The 7,980-nt window shown below is 63.3% G+C and overlaps 1 pseudogene across 1 annotated transcript; it reads left to right on the top strand.

Moving 5' to 3' along the window:
* Window positions 1-1,719: 1,719 nt before the first annotated feature.
* On the top strand, window positions 1,720-6,968 carry LOC116662570 (annotated as a pseudogene). Its single transcript, XR_004318543.1, has 7 exons — window positions 1,720-1,727; window positions 3,273-3,718; window positions 3,854-3,961; window positions 4,091-4,419; window positions 4,503-4,824; window positions 6,257-6,390; window positions 6,759-6,968. The product of XR_004318543.1 is annotated as an Ig gamma-1 chain C region, membrane-bound form-like (transcript).
* The last annotated feature ends 1,012 nt before the right edge of the window (window positions 6,969-7,980 follow it).

The raw sequence follows: 7,980 nt of genomic DNA, 5'->3' as shown, positions 1-7,980 counted from the left end.
CAATAATAAAAGGAACAAAAGTATTATGACAAGATTATGCTAAGTATTAAATTGTGTTCATTTTACTCAAATAAAGGCCATTAATAACTATAATTTGCTTGTTAGCCTTTAATTAAGCTCAATATCCCTTCCTAAAATTTAAAGTCTCCTTTGTTTTTTATACAAATATTTCCTATATTGGCAGGAATATAACCCCACCTCATGGTCGGGAACCCACAGAGGGGGCAGGAGGACAGGGACAGACAGAGTGCAGGGGGCAGGGGACATGAAGGGGAGACCCCACTTCAGGGACCCCACAGATGCTCCAGGAGGACAGGGAAAGACAGAGTGCAGGGGGGCAACGAAAGGGAGACCCCACCTCAGGGATGGGACCCCACAGAGGGTCAAGGAGGGATTGGGACAGACAGAGTGTAGTGGGGCAATGAAGTGGAGGCCCCAACTCAGGGACTGAACAGAGGGTCCATGAGTACAGTGACAGACAGAGTGCAGGTGGGCAATGAAGGGGAGACACCACAGAGTGTCCAGGAGGAACAGGAACAGACAGAGTGCAGAGGGCCAGTGAAATGCAGACCGTCAACCCCGGGGATGGGTCCCCACAGAGGGTCCAGGAGGGACAGGGACAGACAGTGTGCAGGTGGGCAATGAAGGGAGACCCCACCTCAGGGACGGGACCCCACAGAGGTTCCAGGAGGACAGGGACAGACAGAGTGCAGGGGGCAATGAAGGGGAGACCCCACCTCAGGGACGGGACCCCACAGAGTTCCAGGAGGACAGGGACAAACAGAGTGCAGGGGGCAATGATGTCGAGAACCACCTCAGGGTCGGGACCCCACAGATGGTCCTGGAGGACAGGGACAGACAGAGTGCAGGGGGGCAATGAAGGGGAGACCCCACCTCAGGGACACCACAGAGAGTCTAGGAGGGACAGGGACAGACATAGTGCAGGGGGGAAATGTAGGGGAGACCCCACCTCAGGGACAGGACCCCACAGAGGGTCCAGGAGCACCTGAGCCAGCACGGGGGAAGGCAAGCTGCCCAGGGGTCGTGCTGCCCACCCAGCACAAGGATGAGGGAGCCCTGGCAGGGGCTCCCTCTCCAACAGAGCTGGTTCATCAGAGGCCAACTGAGCTGAGCTGGGCTGCCAGGCCTTCAGGGAGCGTGTCCCGATCAGTGGGCAGAAGCCTGCCCCGGGCTGCACTGGGCTAGTTGTGCCAGAGACACAGGGCTGGCCTGGGTTCCCGAGAGCTCGGAGCTGGCAGTACAGGGGCTGCACACCAGCTCCACTGGCTACAGGAGGGGCGATGGGAGCCAGGGCGCAGAAGGTCAGGACTAGGAGCTGAGGGCTGGGAGCAGGTGGGCGCAGAGACGCAGACCAGCACCTGGAGGGAACTAAGGAACAGGGGAGACTTCTGGGGGCTCGGAGCAAAGAAGAGGCTTAAGGTACCCAAGGGCCAGGAGCTCTGCTAGGAGGGGACCAGGGTGGGACAGAGACTCTGCCAGGGGACAGCTGCCCAGAAAGGGAGGGGCACCTAGCAGCTCCAGGGAGAAGGGCCCAGGAGCAGAGCGGAACGAGGGGGGTGACCTGCGGCAGGTCAGAAGGCAGGGGCTGCTAAGGGCCAGCACCCCAGGGACAAAGCTCAGGGAGGCCACAGGTGAGCAGGCGACTGAAGACCAGGAAGGCAGGGGGCTTCTCAGGAACATGGAGAAAGCAAGTAGAGCATGTGCGGGTGAGCAGGGGCTGGGAGGGCAGGGCGGCCGCTCCAGCATCTCCAGGAAGCAGGTAGGGCTTGTGCAGGTGGGTGGCGGCTGCGGGGCACAGGGCTAACACAGGATTTCAGGAAGCAGGCAGAGTTTATGCAGGTGGACAAGGGGCTGGGAGGGCAAGCAGCTGACCCAGGAAATCCAAAGAGCAAAGCCAGTCCTGGGAAAGAAATTCCCGGACTGGATCTGAACTAGGCTGAGGGCTCTGGGGCTGGCCAGAGGGGCTGTAGCTCCAGGGACAAGGGTCAGAGAGGGTGTAGGTGAGCAGGGGGCTGCACCAGGAGGGCAGGGGGCTGCCGCAGGGGCTCAGAGAAAGCACGTAGACCTTGTGGAGGTGAGCAGGGGGCTGCCGCAGGAGCCCAGGGACATGTCAGAGAGTTTGAACTAAGGTCTGAGTAGCTGAGCAGGCCCAGCTGAGGGCTCCTGGGACAGCAGGACCCTTGAGCCCCTGAGGGGCTGGCCAGATGGCGTCCTGGGGTGGAGAGAGGGACTTCTGTGGGAATGAAGGAGAGGGGTCACCCCTGAGGGGACCCGATGGGCCCCAGTCCTTGGGCTCAAGGGCCTGTGGCGGGCTGGGAAAGGAGGGGTGGACATGCCATAGCCTGGTGGGGTGAAACAGACCCTGGACCCCGCAGAGGGAAGGAAAGCACGGGGCTCGTTCAGGGCCTGAGCTCGGCTGCCAGCCGGAGCAGAGCAGATGGGTCAGGTTGAGAGGAGACAGGCCCGGCCAGCGATGGGCCCGGGCTGCTGGCACCGAACAGGAGAGGAAGGTGGGGGCAGTGTGGGGCTCCAAACTGTGCTGAGGGATGAGCTGGACTGAGGAAGGACAAGGGCAGAAGGAAAGCAGGGACCTGAGAGCCACGAGCTGGGGTGGGGTCAGAGGCCCTGGTGGGAGGGGGAAGTGAGCCGAGGGGCTGCAGCTGGAGGTCCAGAAGAGGGACCGGAGCTCCCCAAGGCACAGACTCGCAGCCGGGCTGAGGCCACAGGGATGAAAGGGAAGGGGCCAAGGAGGAGGCCTGCAGGGACAGAGTCCGGGGGGGCCAGGGCCCAGAGCCCAGGGCCCAGGTGCTCTGGCTGCAGAGCTGACCCAGAAGACACGGGCCCGGAGGACAAACAGCAGGCCAGGCAAGGGGCCAAGAGCAGGCTTCTGGGTGGTGGAGGCCCACCACGCCAAGGACAGGCCCGCTCACCCAGGGCAGGGCCGGGCTGGGGCAGCAGGACGGTGAGCTCAGGGGACCAGTGGACGCTGGCCAGGAGCAGGCAGCACTGGTCAGGACTCAGACACAGGGCTCAGTCAGGCCAGGCACTTGCAGGAGGTTAGGGACCTGGGGGGCTGTCACCCAGGTGATCACCCAGCTCTGACCCACAGCTGCAGAGGCACGAGGCCCCAGGTGGTGAGGGCCCTGCCGGCCAGCTGGTTTGCAGACATTCTGGAAGCACGTGGGTGCTGGGCTCAGGGGTGCCCAGACCTGGGCACGTGACACCCTGCGCGGACCCTCCCAGGGGTGAAGCCCCGGTGGTCACACGGCCTACTTTCTTGCAGCCTCCACCAAGGCCCCATCGGTCTATCCTCCGACTGCTGGATGCTGGGACATGCCTGACTCCACGGTGGCCTTCGGCTGCCTGGTCTGGGGCTACATCCCTGAGCCGGTGACGGTGACCTGGAACTCGGGCGCCCTGTCCAGCGGCATCCACACCTTCCCGTCCATTCTCATGTCCTTGGGTCTCTACTCCCTCAGCAGCTTGGCGACCATGCCCGCCAGCAGCTCGGCCGGCAAGACCTTCATCTGCAACGTAGCCCACCCGGCCAGCAGCACCAAGGCGGACAAGCGTGTGGGCAAGAGGACAGGCCTCAGGGAGGGCGTCCACTCCCAGACAGGACCGAGGTCAGCCCTCCTCCCGGCTCGAACCACATGCCAGGATGGCGACCTCGGCCCAGGATATCAGAGGGGATGCGGTCTCCTCACCTGAAGGCCTCCCAGGCTATGTGAGGGGTCCTCTGGGTGTTTCCACCAGGTTCAAGGTGGTCACAGGCTGGACAACTCTAACCCACAGAACTGGTGCCGATCTGCACCTTCCACAACCTGTCCCTGACCTAAACTCCACCCAGGGCCATCTCCCGCCCACAGGAACCCCCCATCTGCTCTCTCTGCAGCGCTCCACAGCGAAGACCCCAGCTCCCAGTGTCCCAAATGCCCAGGTAAGGGAGCCAGGCTACACCCTCCATCGCAAGGAAGTGACCAGAGACCAGGCCCCGCCTGATGAGGGAAACGTGTGCCCTACAGGAGGCCCGTCCAAGTGCTGACCCACATCTTGTTTCCCCCTCCAGCCCCTGAGCTCCTTGGAGGGCCCACGGTCTTCATCTTCCCCCCGAAACCCAAGGACGTCCTCTCCAGCACCCGAACACCTGAGGTCACGTGCCTTGTGGTGGACGTGGGCAAGGAAGACCCTGAGATCGAGTTCAGCTGGTCCGTGGATGACACAGAGGTACACACGGCGGAGACAAAGCCAAAGGAGGAACAGTTCAACAGCACGTACCGCGTGGTCAGCGTCCTGCCCATCCAGCACCAGGACTGGCTGACGGGGAAGGCGTTCAAGTGCAAGGTCAACAACAAAGCTCCCCGGCCCCCATCGAGAGGACCATCTCCAAGGCCAAAGGTGGGATGGACAACGGGCACGGGAGGGTCCTTTGGGGCTGCTCAGAGTGACCGTTATGCTCGCAGACACACCTGTCCCCACAGGGCAGGCCCGGGAGCCGCAGGTGTACACCCTGGCCCCACACCAGGAAGTCCTGGCCAAGGACACTGTGAGCGTAACCTGCCTGATCAAAGGCTTCTACCCACCTGACATCAACGCTGAGTGGCAGAGGAACGGGCGGCCGGAGGCAGAGGGCGCCTACGCCACCACGCTGCCCCAGCCGGACAACGCCGGGACCTACATCCTCTACAGCAAGCTCTCGGTGGGAAAGAACACGTGGCAGCGGGGAGAAGTCTTCACCTGTGTGGCGATGCACTAGGCTCTACACAGATCACTCCACCCAGAAATCCATCTCCCAGTCTCCGGGTAAATGAGCCTCACCCCGGCACCCAAGCGAACCCCCCTCCCCGAGGCTCTCAGGGTCCCGCGTGGACGCCTGAGCCCCACCCCTGTGTACATACCTCCGGGGCCAGCATGAAATAAAAACCCAGTACCTCCCTGGGGCCCTGCAACACTGTCATGGTTCTTTCTGTGCAGAGCTCCGGCGCCCGCCGGGCCTGCGGGAGGCGGGGGCAGGCCAGGCTCTGAGGACAAACTTGGTGCCAACGAAGGCAGGCAGCAGCCCGAGGCCAGAGAGGGGCTCTGCCAGAGGCAGCCGCTCCCCAGGGTCCAGGGTCCGGCCAGCACCTACTCAGGCTGGAGCGTGTAGAGGGGACTGGTAGAGCCTCCCAGGGACCCTCACGGACATGAGGTGCACGGTTCCTCCCACCTCTGTCCAAGCCCAACTGTGGGACAGTGGCAGGTCCTTGTCCCCGCAGTTCCCATCCCCGGGGCCTCGAGGGTCCACGTGCTGACACCCTGTCAACATGGGAGCCACGCCTGGCCGGCGATGGGGGCACAGGCCTCCTGCTCCCAGGACACACGGAGATCAGGCCTCACCTTCCCACAGGCGAGGTGCTCGGGGCCAGATCTGTAACCTCGAGGGGACACTCACCCAGGCCCACAGGAAACAAGCCCTCTCATGGAGCACACCAGCCTGCACACCCCTCGTCCACCTGCAGACTCACGCACACGCATGCCTGTGCAACTGCACACAAGGGCACAACCACACAAGTGCACACAAGCCAGCCTTGCTCACTGGGTCCTCAACGGGGTATCGACCCGGGGCCAGACCAGAGCCTGGAGCCGGGTCTCATGAACCCTCTGTGGACACCAGCTTGGTCCCCACTCCTCAAAGCCCCAGCAGCACTGACCACACTCTGACCACACTGGCCAGCTCAGACCCCCACCCCTCCTCTCCCCAGGACACCTGCACCCCCTCCTCAACAGAGACCCAACACACCACTGGTCCCTAGCACGCCCACCCCACCCCCTCAGGCACACAGGGACACCCCAAGGTTGCCTCCGCCCTTCCCTGCAGTAGGACCCACCACAGACCTGCTCTGCAGACCCCTGCCGTCTAGGCCTGGCCTCCGGTGAGAGGGAAGGCAGGGGTCAGGGCACCCTCTCCCAGAGGACCCCATGAAAGGCACCGCAGAGGAGACGATGAGGGACACGCACTGGCCAGGCCGAGATCTGGGCCCAAGGAATCCGGCCAAGACTGAGGCCCAAGCTGGAGGAATGGGGGACACGAGGTCGGTGCCCAGGGATTGACCTCAGGGAACCATTGATCCAGCCCCCTAAGGGGATCCTAGTGCCCCACCCGCCCTGTCACAGACAGACCCACCCCCAGGTGCCACTGACCCTGCCCTGGCACGTGATGGGCAGCCACAGAGCTGACCACCCCCTCCCCATCCAGAGCCACTCCTGGAGGAAGAGAGCTGTGCCGAGGCCCAGAGCGGGGAGCTGGATGGGCTGTGGACCACCATCTCCATCTTCATCACCCTCTTCCTGCTCAGCGTGTGCTACAGCGCCACAGTGACCCTCTTTAAGGTGGGCGGGCCAGGCCAGCTGTCCCTGCTGTCGCCACACAGTGCCCGCACAGTCCCCCTTCCCTGTCCACTCCCTGTCCCTCCATGTCCCTCCCTGTCCCCTTCCTGTCCCCTCACAGTCCCGTCACTGTCTCCTCACTCTCCCCTCTTGTCCTTTCTGTCCACTGTCCTCTGTCTCTCCATTTCATTCTGTTCTCTCACTGTCTCTCTCTGTCCCTGTCGGGACCTCCCTGTCCCTGGCTGTGCCCATGGAGTCCTCGCGCCACCCCACCGAGTACACTCGCGGCCGGCAGTCCCCGGGCTGGGAGGCCAGGTCCTTGCGGGCAGCTGGCACGAGGGCCCCGGCTGTGCCCACCGCCGTCCCTGCAGGTGAAGTGGATCTTCTCCTCGGTGGTGGAGCTGAAGCGGACGATCGTCCCAGACCACAGAAACGTGATCGGGCAGGGGGCCTAGCGTGCCCTCTGGGGGTGTCCACGGCCACCCCAGGCCCCAGAGGTACCCCGTTCATCACTCCGAGCTGCTCAGCCACTACTCCGCCCGCTGCCCTGCCAGCTCTGATCTCTCGGCCGTGCTCACCCGCATCTCCATCCTCCGACCTCACGGCCACCACGACCACACCCTGCACCCTGCCCACCTTCAGGGGACCAAGTGGACAGCAGGTGCTACCACCAACCTGAGCCGAGGGGTCTGCCTGTCCTCACCAGGAGTGCCCGGGGCACCCTGGGGTTCCTTGGATGAGCAGGAGGCTGGCATCCCGGGGCAGTGGGCAGGGATTGCTCTGTGGACACCATCAGGTTGGTCATCAAGCAGGGTCCCCAAGGGGAGGCGCCTGTGTCAGATCCTTGGTGGGAACATATGCAGCCCTGGCCAACGTCTCACAGCAGGGAGGCTTTTGGATGTGCCACCAACGGTCAGCCAAGTACTCAGCTCTGAGAAGGGCCAGGGCCCATGGCCCCTACAGGAGCCAGGCCTGCCAGGAAGGGGGTGAGGTCTCCCCACTCCAGCTTCCCAGAGACGGGCCTGGTGACCGGGTCCCCCACGGGCAGGACACAGCCTCGCTGGACACAGAAATAGGGACACTGACAAAACAGGGCAGTGGCCGCAGCCAGCCTGTCCTGTGGCCAGTGGCCTGAGACACCTTCAGCAGGAGCTTCCCTGCACTGGGCGGTGGGGTGAGAGGCGAGCCCCGGGAGGAGGGAGCCCGACAGCCTGGAGTCCCGGTCCGAGACCCCTGGGCCTCTCCTGTCTTGTCCCTGGATGGGGAGGGGCATGCCCCAGTGCCGGGTGGTGGCAGGGGAGGGGGGGTGTGCTACAGCCAGAGGTCACGCCAGGCCTGGCTTGGGAAGCTGTGCATCCTTTCTAAATGTCTGGAGCCCATGAACTTTCTGCGCTGTTTATCTTTGGTTTGGGTTTTTTGTTGGGAGACTCTGGCTTGTCATGTTTTGGGTTGTGGAGACAATAAAGCATCCTTTACCATTCCATAGCTCTCTGGGAATCGCTCTATGTTGCGGCCCCTCCCCTGGTGACTCCACAGCCTGGCCGCCCTCCACACCCTCCCAGCCCCAGGCCCCAGCTCTCCCCGACCACACCC

The sequence above is a fragment of the Camelus ferus genome, unplaced genomic scaffold (genome assembly GCF_009834535.1).
Source record: "Camelus ferus isolate YT-003-E unplaced genomic scaffold, BCGSAC_Cfer_1.0 contig3677, whole genome shotgun sequence".
Classification (NCBI taxonomy): domain Eukaryota; kingdom Metazoa; phylum Chordata; class Mammalia; order Artiodactyla; family Camelidae; genus Camelus; species Camelus ferus.
This window is presented reverse-complemented; position numbering and strand designations above follow the sequence as displayed.